This window comes from Coregonus lavaretus, assembly GCF_964263955.1.
Source record: "Coregonus lavaretus genome assembly, chromosome: 20".
Classification (NCBI taxonomy): Eukaryota; Metazoa; Chordata; class Actinopteri; order Salmoniformes; family Salmonidae; genus Coregonus; species Coregonus lavaretus.
The window spans coordinates 23,156,527-23,170,866 of NC_140007.1; positions in this window are offsets into that span (position 1 = coordinate 23,156,527).

Below are 14,340 nucleotides of genomic sequence, written 5' to 3' on the forward strand. Positions count from 1 at the left end.
AATGTTGCCAGAACAGTCCAGAATGTTATCTTTTGTTCTCAGAATGTTTAAAAAACATTACATTTGACCGGTCAAATTCCCAGAACTGAAACCAAAAACACACGTTCCCACAACTTCCAAGGAACCAAATGTGCTAGCAGGGTAGCTAGGAATAAACTATTGTCATACCTGGTACGCTTGAGCACAATAAATGTATAGCAGAGACCGGCTATAATAAAATCTTGCCTGTGTGCCTTCCAACCTGCTGCGATTCTCATCGCACAGGGCATGCATTATCCATTGGAGCTTGATGATCTATCTATCACACTACAACTACCAAGCACCGGAAACCTGCAGGTTCTCATAGCCCTTCAGGCATATAGGCTACGCCTATGGTGACTGCTCATTTAACTCAATACCAAGGGCTAGAGCAGGTATACAATAATCAAATCGTTACTGTGTACATTACAACCAAATATTGACTTTAGTCTACAGCCTCGGAGCGTCATTATGTAACATCGAATTGATGGATCTCCTGAGATGAATTATATGATCAATGCTCCTTTCAAATGCTCCTTGCTTGATGCATGCCTAGCAAATCCTTTGGTTCTATCAATAGCATGCTTCCAGCTAGAATAGCCGCCTTGGGTAAAGGCCTAGTCTGCATTAGCATTGGACCCAATACAGAACTTTCGAAATGGGAACCAAAATGCCGCATCTGCAGTAACCGAGTATTCCAGCCACTCTCTTCCTATGAACCAGTTGCTATTAAATCAACGTTTTTGGACAGAAAACCTGCGGCTAGGGTAGGATTCTAGGCTAACCTGGGCTGGCTCCTCTGTTCCAAGATCCTCAGGAACAGGAGGGGGTGGAGGGGGTTCTGGAGCCATTATCCTGGCGGCACTTGTGATTGTGTTTCCATGAATTTTATTATATAATCTTGACGTCCAGTAAAAACAGAAAAACTGGATACGGAAAGCGGAAATTGACGTCACTTTCCCAGTGTATACAAAACATGATTTCAATGTTATTTTTGTTCCCAAAACCTCCTAGGGATTGATTTCAATCAATGTCTCTGGGACATACATTACTGCAAAAAACAATTTGATGTCAGTGGAGAAACTGTCCACTCCATACCTTATGCCCCTGAGCTTAAAAGAGCATGCACTGGATGAACATCAAAGCTGGTGCCTGCAACCAATGCATTTCTATTGGTTTTTTCTTTTGATCTGAAGGAAAGGGATGCAAAGTGCTCCAACCTAACTGTGTAATTCAAATTTAAATGTGACTCCATGTTTTCCTGTATTTAAAAAATAACAAAGTAATAGCTTTTGTCATGACTCCTCTTAGAAAAAGAAACAACATCAAAGAGACGGCTAAAAGAGTTTAATCATTCCTTTGCAAGTAGAGCATATATACTGAACAAAAATGTAAATGCAATATGTAAAGTATGGTCCCATGTTTCATGAGCTGAAATAAAATATCCCAGAAATGTTCCATATGCACAAAAAGCTTATTTCTCTCAAATGTTTGTTTTCATCCCTGTTAGTGAGCATTTCTCCTTTGCCAAGATAATCCATCCATCTGACAGGTGTGGCATATCGAGAAGCTGATTAAGCAGCATGATCATTAGACAGGTGCACCTTGTGTTGGGGACAATAAAAGGCCACTCTAAAACACAATGCCACAGATGTCTCACATTTTGAGGGAGCGTGCAATTGGCATGCTGACTGCAGGAATGTCCACCAGAGCTGTTACCAGAGAATTGAGCCGCCTCCAACGTCGTTTCAGAGAATTTGGCAGTACGTCCAACCGGCCTCACAACCGTTGACCACGTGAAACCATGCCGGCCCAGGACCTTCACATCCGGCTGCTTCACTTGCGGGATCGTCTGAGAACAGCCACCTGGACAGCTGATGGAACTGTGGGTATGCACAACCTAATAATGTCTGCACAAACTATCAGAAACCATCTCAGGGAACCTTCCTGATTACCTCCCCTATATACAGTGGGGGAAAAAAGTATTTAGTCAGCCACCAATTGTGCAAGTTCTCCCACTTAAAAAGATGAGAGAGGTCTGTAATTTTCATCATAGGTACACGTCAACTATGATAGACAAAATGAGAAGAAAAAAATCCAGAAAATCACATTGTAGGATTTTTTATGAATTTATTTGCAAATTATGGTGGAAAATAAGTATTTGGTCACCTACAAACAAGCAAGATTTCTGGCTCTCACAGACCTGTAACTTCTTCTTTAAGAGGCTCCTCTGTCCTCCACTCGTTACCTCTATTAATGGCACCTGTTTGAACTTGTTATCAGTATAAAAGACACCTGTCCACAACCTCAAACAGTCACACTCCAAACTCCACTATGGCCAAGACCAAAGAGCTGTCAAAGGACACCAGAAACAAAATTGTAGACCTGCACCAGGCTGGGAAGACTGAATCTGCAATAGGTAAGCAGCTTGGTTTGAAGAAATCAACCGTGAGAGCAATTATTAGGAAATGGAAGACATACAAGACCACTGATAATCTCCCTCGATCTGGGGCTCCATGCAAGATCTCACCCCGTGGGGTCAAAATGATCACAAGAACGGTGAGCAAAAATCCCAGAACCACACGGGGGGACCTAGTGAATGACCTGCAGAGAGCTGGGACCAAAGTAACAAAGCCTACCATCAGTAACACACTACGCCGCCAGGGACTCAAATCCTGCAGTGCCAGACGTGTCCCCCTGCTTAAGCCAGTACATGTCCAGGCCCGTCTGAAGTTTGCTAGAGTGCATTTGGATGATCCAGAAGAGGATTGGGAGAATGTCTTATGGTCAGATGAAACCAAAATATAACTTTTTGGTAAAAACTCAACTCGTCGTGTTTGGAGGACAAAGAATGCTGAGTTGCATCCAAATAACACCATACCTACTGTGAAGCATGGGGGTGGAAACATCATGCTTTGGGGCTGTTTTTCTGCAAAGGGACCAGGACGACTGATCCGTGTAAAGGAATGAATGAATGGGGCCATGTATCGTGAGATTTTGAGTGAAAACCTCCTTCCATCAGCAAGGGCATTGAAGATGAAACGTGGCTGGGTCTTTCAGCATGACAATGATCCCAAACACACCGCCCGGGCAACGAAGGAGTGGCTTCGTAAGAAGCATTTCAAGGTCCTGGAGTGGCCTAGCCAGTCTCCAGATCTCAACCCCATAGAAAATCTTTGGAGGGAGTTGAAAGTCCGTTTTGCCCAGCGACAGCCCCAAAACATCACTGCTCTAGAGGAGATCTGCATGGAGGAATGGGCCAAAATACCAGCAACAGTGTGTCAAAACCTTGTGAAGACTTACAGAAAACGTTTGACCTGTGTCATTGCCAACAAAGGGTATATAACAAAGTATTGAGAAACTTTTTTTATTGACCAAATACTTATTTTCCACCATAATAATAAAAAATTCTCATTTTGTCTGTCATAGTTGACGTGTACCTATGATGAAAATTACAGGCCTCTCTCATCTTTTTAAGTGGGAGAACTTGCACAATTGGTGGCTGACTAAATACTTTTTTCCCCCACTGTATGTCACTCCCTTTGGTTCCTTCCCTAGGCGTTATTGATTCTGTTACTCTGTTCCTGTCTGTACGCTACTCTTGTTTTGTTCCATGTTTTATTTATCATTAAATGCACTCCCTGTACTTGCTTCCCGACTCCCAGCATACATTGTTACAGAATAACGCCTCACCAAAGGGAAGAATCAGGGAGTGTTTTTTGTTGTTGTTGTTGGTGTAGGTGACATCGGGTCCGGGTGCCACTACCGGGGATGCCTCAGCTGGCTCGTCAGGCTTCCATGCCTCAGCCAGCTCGTCAGGTTTACAAGACCCGGTTGGCCCATCAAGCGTCCGTTGCCGAGTCTACCGAGGATGCCTCAGCTAGCTCGTCAGGTTTTCAAACCTCAGCTGGCTCTACAGCTTTACAAGACTCGGTAGGCTTGTCAGGCTCCCATGCCTCAGCCGGCTCGTCAGGCTCCCATGCCTCATCCGGCTCATCAGGTTCCTGTGCCTCAGCCGGCTCGACAGGTTACCACGCCTCAGCCGGCTCGACAGGTTCCCGCGCCTCAGCCGGCTCGACAGGTTCCCACGCCTCAGCTGGCTCGACACGTTCCCGTGCCTCAACAGAGGTGACCGGTCCGCTCCTGATCCCCGGGATCGTCCCTTTGGTCAGGGGTACTGTCACGTATACTCCCCCTCTGGCCTCTAGGTCACCAGGCTGCTCTTTATTATGCACACCTGTCACCCTCGTTACGTGCACCAGCGCTTCATCAGACTCACCTGGACTCCATCACCCTCCTGATTACCTCCCCTATATATGTCACTCCCTTTGTTTCCTTCCCTAGGCGTTATTGATTCTGTTACTCTGTTCCTGTCTTTACACTACTCTTGTTTTGTTCCATGTTTTATTTAACATTAAATGCACTCCCTGTCCTTGCTTCCCGACTCCCAACGTACATTGTTACAACCAGTCATGTGAAATCCATAGATTAGGGACAAATGAATTTATTTCAATTGACTGATTTCCTTATATATATGAACTGTAATGCAGTAAAATCTCCCGAGTGGCGCAGTGATCTAAGGCACTGCATCGCAGTATTGCGGCGTCACTACAGCCTGGGGTTCGATCCCAGGCTGTGTCATTACTGGCCGTGATTGGGAGTCCCATAGGGCGGTGCACAATTGGCCCAGTGTCGTCTGGGTTTGGCCGGGGGGGCTTTACTTGGCTCATTGAGCTCTAGCAACTCCTTGTGGCGGGCCGGGCGCCTGCAGGCTGACTTCAGTCGTCAGTTGAACTGTGTTTCCTCCGACATATTAGTGTGGCTGGCTTCCGGGTTAAGCGAGCGGGTGTTAAGAAGCGTGGTTTGGTGGGTCATGTTTCAGAGGACGCATGACTCGACCTTTGCCTCTCTTGAGCCCGTTGGGGAGTTGCATTGATGAGACAAGATCGTAATCACGAAATTGGGGAGAAAAAGGGGATAAAAAAAGAACGAAATTGTTGCATGCTGCGTTTATATTTTTGTTCAGTGTAGTTAGTAGCAGTAATAGTAAACTGCAGGTGACGTGACTTTGTTATGTGTGATTGGAAGGACTACAACGTTAACAGCTGACAACTAAGGGTTTAAGCTATGATATTTACTGCCCTATTTTATATAGCAAGCTATTTGATTCTCTATTTTAGGGCATGGGGGAATAAGAAACATGTGTAAAAATTATTTGATGAAACTTGAATCATTTTTTTAACCTTTTTTTGACAGGGAGTCAATGCTGAGACCAAAGTCTCTTTTCCAGATGAGCCCTGTTTAGCACAACAATACACATCAAAATACAATATACACATTAAACTACACATCCATCTACACATTAAAATACACATTATTATACACAACAATACATGAAAAGTAAATCACAATCATAAAAAACAGACACATTCTTCAGTAAAAAGATCCCCTAACAGCCATCTGAAATGCCCTAGAGACACCAATTTCTCCAATTTTAAAGTGCATTGGAGATCATTCCACAAAAAAAACAAAAGCAGATCTACCCAACTCAGTGGAGATCGAAGGGATCTCCAGAGTTAGCTATCCCTGAGACCGGGTCTGGTATCTCGTACATCTATAAGTTAACAATGAAGTAAGGTACAGCGGAAGTTTATGCAGGAGGGCTTCAAAGAGGGCCAGCCTACTCGTGATCTGAAAAAATGTAAGTGTTTTAATGTACCTAAGTAGATGTTGGCAAAATACCTCCCTGGACGTTCTCACTGCAAAAAAGCTGCAGATTAGGAGCAGTGCGCAGAGGGGTGTGTGTCTGTATCAGTGGAGGCTCCTCAGAGGAGGAAGGGGAGGACCATCCTCCTCAGTGAATTTCATACAAATATCATTTTTAGAGAAACGTATACTAAATATATTCAAATCACCAAATAATTGATTAAAATACACTGTTTTGCAATGAAGATCTACAGTAGCCTCAGCAGCACTCTGTAGGGTTGCACCATGGTGTAGCCGGAGGACAGCTAGCTTCTGTCCTCCTCTGGGCACATTGACTTCAATACAAAACCTAGGAAGCTCATGGTTCTCACCCCCTTCCATAGACTTACACAGTAATTATGACAGCTTCTGGAAGACGTCCTCCAACCTGTCAGAGCTCTTGTAGCATGAACTGACATGTTGTCCACCCAATCAAAGGATCAGAGAATGAATCTAGTACTGAAAGCATAAGCTACAGCTAGCTAGCACTGCAATGCATAAAATGTGGTGAGTCACAGGATGTTGGTGGCACCTTAATTGGGGAGAATGGGCTCATGGTAATGACTGGAGCAGAATTAGTGGAATGGTATCAAATACATCAAACAAATGGTTTCCAGGTGTTTGATGCCATTACATTTGCTCCTTTATGGCCATTATTATTAGCCATTTTCTCCTCAGCAGCCTCCAGTGTGAGTAGTTGACTCAAAGAGAGAGAAAGACAATAGTTGAACCGTTTTTAACAAATTGATTTATTCAGAAATTAAGGAGAAGCGAGAGAGAGAGAGAGAGAGAGAGAGAGAGAGAGAGAGAGAGAGAGAGCTATATTTGGTTGTATTTTTTTTTACTTACACTTTCACTTAGCTAGAAAATGCAGCTAGCTAGTTTAGCCTACTCAAACACCCAGCTCAAACAGAGAGGGATGCTATGTTAGCTAGCTGGCTATGGCTATCCAAAACTGGAACTCTTCCAAGTCAAGGTACGCTTTTGGTTTTATTAATTTATTGCCACCAGGGCCTGTCGGTGTAACTGCTAAACTGCTTTCTGACTGTATAGTGTCCTGCATTATTGTAGCGGGTTTACTAACGCGTTAGTTCTAGTATGTTGACTATGACATGACAATGTAGACAGTGTGTAGCGGTTAGCGGTCATGATTGGAAGGTTTGGCTTGGAAAGGTTTTTTCGCCTGGTCACAGACAGTTGATGTGTTGTGCACAGAAGTCCACAAGCGAAGGGAAAAGATGAGAGGATGAGATTGCGTAGATGGGTCAATATCACCATAAGGTGCCTTTGAGACTTCCCCATTTCCCCCCAAAAAAGCTGAGATTTTCCATTGAACTTCATATTCATTGTATTAAGTATATGTTATGCTGTTAGAAATGCATATTGGTCAAGCTCCCACACTTTTTATAAATTAACTGCAAGCAGACAATTTACATGCAAACAGCAAAATATGTCCACCCTGTCATGGACAATTTCAAAGCAGAATAAATACATTGTAATTACATAGTGATTATAAAACGTACATTTTCAGAAAACTATTTAGTCACTTTCTCAACAATATATTTTAGTTTATGGGAAAAGTATTTGGATAATAATGAAATTATGGCAAACTATTTGTTTCTCTATAAAATCTGCGAGAGTTGCACTTTCTTTTCTAAATAAAATCTAACAAAAAAGATATCTGGTCAAACTTTCAAACAATACTATTTGGCCCTCATTTGTTTATAAAGGAATCACACAAAAGATTTTGCTAACTTGTGAAAATAATTTGTTTATTTTCATAGAACATGAAAATAACAGGGTGGACAGTGACATGACAGGGTGGACCCTGGGCATGACAGGGTGGACACGTTGTGAAATGTCATTGAATGGCCTCATAAATGCAAGGAACAATGCAAGAAAATGATGTAAAAAATGCCTTTTCCCATGTAGGGGGAAATTACAAGTTGAACAGACTGTTTTTGATCCACTCTACCTGCATGCAGCCACTGAATAAAGATGCCCAAAATGAGACATTAATGTGGCCTTCTAGCGTTAAACTCTGTACATCATTCTTCATGGTACCACTGTGGCCGTAGCTAAAACTGCATTGACTCACTGTGGCCATAGCTAAAACTGCATTGACTCACTGTGGCCGTAGCTAAACCTGCATTGACTCACTGTGGCCGTAGCTAAAACTGCATTGACTCACTGTGGCCGTAGCTAAAACTGCATTGACTCACTGTGGCCGTAGCTAAACCTGCATTGACTCACTGTGGCCGTAGCTAGACCTGCATTGACTCACTGTGGCTGTAGCTAAACCTGCATTGACTCACTGTGGCTGTAGCTAAACCTGCATTGACTCACTGTGGCCGTAGTAGCTAACAGGGTGTAGTAACATCAGTCAGTGGTGTGTTTTCTGTTCTCTTTAGATAAACAGAGAGCTCTGGTGGAGTTGAACAAACCAGTCTGGCAGCAGTGGTACAGTCCAAAGACTAAACCTCCTCAATGGTACCCTATCCCCTTTATAGCGCAATAGTTTTGACCCTATGGGGCACACTGACACCAATGGGCCCTAGCCTGAACATCTGCTCTGTTTCTACTGAGAATTGTCTAACTGGTGTTGTCTGTGTCCCAGATCTGTCTCTAGTTGCCTGGTCCCAGATATGTCTCTAGTTGCCTGGTCCCAGATCTGTCTGGATGGCCCAAACAGACTTTCTCTCAGGCTGTGTCTCTGTTTGTCTAGTTGTTGCACATCGTTTCCGTTCATTGCTCAAGCCGGCCTTGTGGCATTCTCTTACCTAATACCAAAGTTGCAGGGTCTGGATTCACAAAACATTTCTTAAGGTTTTCAAAATCCAGACTCAATGCATGGCTCACCTAGTCTCAACCTGCTTCCAAACAGCAGTACAGGGGAAGGGGGGGGGGATAATGCACCAAATGTAAATATTGAACAGCCATGCATGTCCCCATCTGTAGCCTATTGGCTGTCTTGACTGAGTCTGCTTCTGGCACCAATAACATCCCTTCTCCTTCTATAGCAGCTCCTTTATTGGTCACTTAGCAGGATGTTACAGTTTAGCACCAGCTTTATGTCTAACTATCTATACCTTTCAGTGCCAATACGACTGTGATGACAATTTGTAAGTCGCTCTGGATAAGAGCGTCTGCTAAATGACGAAAATGTAAATGTAAATGTACCAACAGATGTCGTCCCGAAGACTTGGCCATTTGAACTTGTTTATGCCATGGCGTTGCATACACTTAACTTTCACACTGTGCCCTTCTGCATCCATGATGATACCTGGGTATGCTTCATTGTCATAATTAACGACGCACCACTCTCCAATGTGCTTTACCTCAATCATTTCTGGTCTCCTAGGATTATCTGGTGTCTTTCCACATGCTGGGGACTTGTCAGATGAAACAGGAACATTAGCTAGAGTGACCTCTTGAAGGTTAAAGCAGGGGCAGTCCAAAACACCTTCCTCCCTTTTACACAGACATGAAATGTCTCTGTATTTCAGTTGGCCGGGTGTCAGACTGATAGCTTGGTGGATTCTCATAGTGCCTTTTATGGCAGCTATTGCAGGTACCTCAGGCTTTGATTCAATATCCCTCTCTGGGATGAAGAACAGCTCGACAGATGTGTCCAGGCTTTTCAGCTTGTTATACAAGCTCTGGGCATCAGGAATGTCTCCTCCATGGGCTACAATCCGGTCTGCTGACCTCTTGAGGGCCCCACCCACACCGTCTGGTGCCCCCTTCCCATGATTAGCCTCAAAGAAATTCCACGTTATTTCTTTGAAGCCATACTTGTAGGGTTCCGTTGAGAGGTAGAAGAAATTTCCCTTTTGTCGATACTGCGTTGCAGGCCCATCGCTGAAAAAATGAAGTGTGCTGACTTGAGGGTGTCGTTCTCTCACTACCTTCAGAACTGGATCAAGGTGGGCCCAGATGGCCACAGGGTTGTGTCTTCTGGAGGGTGATATGGAGCAGAAGGTGTGTGGCGCTTGTTCACCAGTGGTGTAGAGCACTCCAGTGTGCAGACTGGCCTGCTTGTGTGAGCCTCCAAAATGCACAGATTGTATTTCTTCGCTGTACTTACATGAGTAATTTTCGCTAAAATCTATATGCAAGAGGGACTCATTGTGCTTCAGACTCCTCCTGAGCTCCCTGTAGGCATCAAACTGCCATTTAATGTTGAAGACATGGCTCCTAAAATGGAGAAGCCTCTCCTGGAAATCTGTGTTAAGCCAATGATCTAACCTGGAGGGCCCTGGCTCATGCTGATTTTCAGGAGTTTCAGCAGGGGAGTTGGGTGGTGTCTCTGACTGTAGCAAAGCACTGGCCCTGTTTCTGGCTCTGGCTTGACTTTTTGCCTCTCTCCATTTCTTTCTTTTTGCCCTCTTCTCTCTCTCACTGAGCTCATTGACACCCTTCTTCTTTCCAGTCTCTCTGTCTTTTTTCCATTTGACCCTTTCTTTCTCAAGGTACTTTCTTCTTCTGTCTGGGTCAGCATCACGACGTTCCCGATATCTCCTTGCTATCTCAGCTCCTTTTGATCTCATTCCTTGAAAAAGACGATTCAAAATGTTCCCTTACACACTTTAATTGGCAGTCCCGGTAAACTAGGCTTGCATTATCAAACTAGGTTTGCTGATACCGATATCGCCAAAAAAATTGTCCATATTGTCCATTCTTACTATGTATAGCATGTACTGTTATAAAATGTGTGTAATAGCTGTTGTAATATGTGTAACATTATCAGTATGTGGCCTAAACTATGCACATGTCCTTCCTGTCATGAACCATGTCCACCCTGTCATGGAAGGCTTGCTGACAGGGTGGAAAATGACAGGGTGGACATTTTTGGCTAATGTTAGCATTTAATGAGCACATGGTGGACCTTCACTTAGCAACATACTACAGTTAGCAAGCTGACTGTGTACTGTTTTACAAATATATTTCAATGTTCTGATAGGTTTTTCTATCAATTGATATTTCACTATGACAGAGTGGACATGTTAAGCTTGACAACATCCAACTACACACATAATATGATGAAAATTATGAAACATAAGTGTAAATACTTACTCTGCAACTAGACACTGCTTCAGCCTTCATTGAAGAAAGACAAAATGCTCGTAGTGATGTCACTGAAAACATCAGTGGGTTTCTTAAAGGGGCAGTTACCCCATAATGACAGGGTGGACAGCAATTTCAGGGACACATGCAAAATGTTCAATATGATTATGAAAATACAATATACATGATAAAAATTACTTGTTTTATCAAATAACTTATTGTGGACAGTAAAACCATGTTAAAACATTTTGGATTTAGTATCATTTAACCACTTATTACACACACTGTAGTTAGCAGAGCAGTGTGTGGGACATGCCAAAATCACGTACATCCAATGAAAAAAATTTAATAAAATGAAGGAAACACTTTTTTAGAGACGTATCATTCTACTGATATGTGTGCAAATGTTTGGCCACTTATAATAAGACCTCAGACTTTCATTATTCTGCTACATTTTCATGATGACTGAGTGAGTCTGATGAGGACACCAAAGGCACCTCATAGTGATATTGACTCAGATAGTTGCGAGAAGGAATGATATACAGTATACAATGAGCAAAGTGATCATGCTGTTTTTATGTGGCTGCTATGAAAGTGAACTGTGTTTGCGTTTGATCAGGAGTGTATTCATTCCTCCAATTCTGTTGAAAAATGTTTCTTAAACAGAAGCAAACGGAACAAAACAGGGATAAACATACCTGAATTTGTCCAATAGACACTCTCATTTGCAACTGTTGGACTAATGATTACACCCTAGATCAGCTAGATGCAGGCAAGAGTGTACAAGGCAGTATTGAATGTGTCACTGTCTGTCACCTTGATTACTCAAAATTATCTCAACCTGTGCACCTACATTGTAAACTTGCATTCATAGGCTAGGTTGTAGCAACCTCATGATGGGTACAGGGAAAATTAGGGTATATGTAGTAGCCTAAACCTATCGATGTTACATTGAGCTGGGTGAATGGAATATGAATGACAGTCATCCAATATGCTGTAATAGAAATAAGGCCACGCTCATAAAAAAAATAATAAATCCTCCCTCATCTTAAACGGCACTGACCGCCACTATTCTGTATGTGTGTCTGTTGGTGCTTTCAAGACAAATGGAACAAGGTCAAATCATGACGTCAGTGATCTTCAGGTCTGAACGTCGGAGCTCTAGAAAGAGGCCAGAGTTCCCGACTTGGAATTCAGAGAGTTCCCAGTTATCTTGAATGCGCTAAAGTCGGATATTTCAGAGTTCCCAGTTGTTTTGAACACAGCATGAGTCCTCAACTTTCAACGAGCAGCCAAGTTTGCTGTCACTCAGTCAGAAGTGATTGGGTGAAATTATGAAGCGAGTGGATGGCAAAATACAGCTTCACTCTATCCAATAAGAGCAGCAGGATCAACGTCCAGCCTGCCCTTCTCTTTACAGACAGGCAAACTAGACAGTTTAGTTAGTTAGAGCATGTACACTGAACAAAAATTAACACAACATGCAACAATTTCAAAGATTTTATTGAATTACAGTTCATATAAGGAAATCAGTCAATGCAACTATATTCATTAGGCCCTAATCTATGGATTAAACATTTCTGGGATCTTTCATTTTAGCTCATGAAACATGGGACCAACACTTTACATGTTGCGTTTATATTTTTGTTCAGTATAGAATAGGCTTGGGCAGTATACTGTATATACCGTATACAGGGGTATCTGGAAAATGTCACAGGAGGGTTTTTCAATACCATCAATACCGTATTTCTTTTACGTTTAAAAAAAATAAAATGGAATATTTGTAGCTGCTTTTTAAGTAAATACCTGCAGTCAACTTGTGCAATACATTAGGAGATAAAGAACATTACATTTTACATTTTGCAGACGCTCTTATCCAGAGCGACTTACAGTTAGTGAGTACATACATTTTCATACTGGCCCCCCGTAGGAAACAAACCCACAACCCTGGCGTTGCAAGCGCCATGCTCTACCAACTGAGCTACACGGGCTGAGCTACATTGCGTTCTTCATTTCACCTGTCACATTTTTATGAAGCTTACGGTAGTCCCCAGTCACTAAATGTTTGCCAGCTAGATATCTTATAACCACTGGCCTGGTGCGAGGAGCAGGAACGGGCCGGGCCGGACTGGCGACGCGCACCACAGGCTTGGTGCGAGGAGCAGGAACAGGCCAGGCCGGGCTGGCGACGCGCACCACAGGCTTGGTGCGAGGAGCAGGAACGGGCCGGGCCGGACTGGCGACGCGCACCACAGGCTTGGTGCGAGGAGCAGGAACGGGCCGGGCCGGACTGGCGACGCGCACCACAGGTTTGGTGCGAGGAGCAGGAACGGGCTGGGCCGGGCTGGCGACGCGCACCACAGGCTTGGTGCGAGGAGCAGGAACGGGCCGGGCCGGGCCGGGCCGGGCTGGCGACGCGCACCACAGGCTTGGTGCGAGGAGCAGGAACGGGCCGGGCCGGCGACGCGCACCACAGGCTTGGTGCGAGGAGCAGGAACGGGCCGGGCCGGCGACGCGCACCACAGGCTTGGTGCGAGGAGCAGGAACGGGCCGGGCCGGACTGGCGACGCACACCACAGGCTTGGTTCGAGGAGCAGGAACGGGCCGGGCCAGACTGGCGACGCGCACCACAGGCTTGGTGCGAGGAGCAGGAACGGGCCGGGACGGACTGGCGACGCGCACCACTGGCTTGGTGCGAGGAGCAGGAACGGGCCGGGCCGGACTGGCGACGCACACCACAGGCTTGGTGCGAGGAGCAGGAACGGGCCGGGCCGGACTGGCGACGCGCACCACAGGCTTGGTGCGAGGAGCAGGAACGGGCCGGGCCGGACTGGTTATATTTTCTACATTGTATAATAATAGTGAAGACATCAAAACTATGAAATTACACAGATTCTATATTTGAGATTCTTCATATAGCCACCCTTTGCCTTGATGACACTTTGCACACGCTTGGCATTCTCTCAAACAGCTTCACCTAGGGTGTTTCCCACAAACAGCTTCACCTGGAGTTCCCATGCTGAGCACATGTTGGCCCTCCATCACTCTCCTTCTTGGTCAAATAGACCTTACACAGCCTGGAGGTGTGTTGGGTCATTGTCCTGTTGAAAAACAAATGATAGTCCCACTAAGCCCAAACCAGATGGTATGGCGTATCGCTGCAGAATGCTGTGGTAGCCATGCTGGTTACGTGTGCCTTGAATTCTAAATAAATCACAGACAGTGTCACCAGCAAAGCACCCCCACACCATAACACCTGCTCCTACATACTTTACGGTGGGAAATACACATGCAGAGATCATCTGTTCACCCACATGCGTCTCACAAAGACACGGCAGTTGGAACCAAAAATCTCCAATTTGGACTCCAGACCAAAGGACAAATTTCCACCGGTCTAATGTCCATTGCTCGAGTTTCTTGGCCCAAGCAAGTCTCTTCTTCTTATTGGTGTCCTTTAGTAGTGGTTTCTTTGCAGCAATTCGACCATGAAGGCCTGATTCACACAGTCTC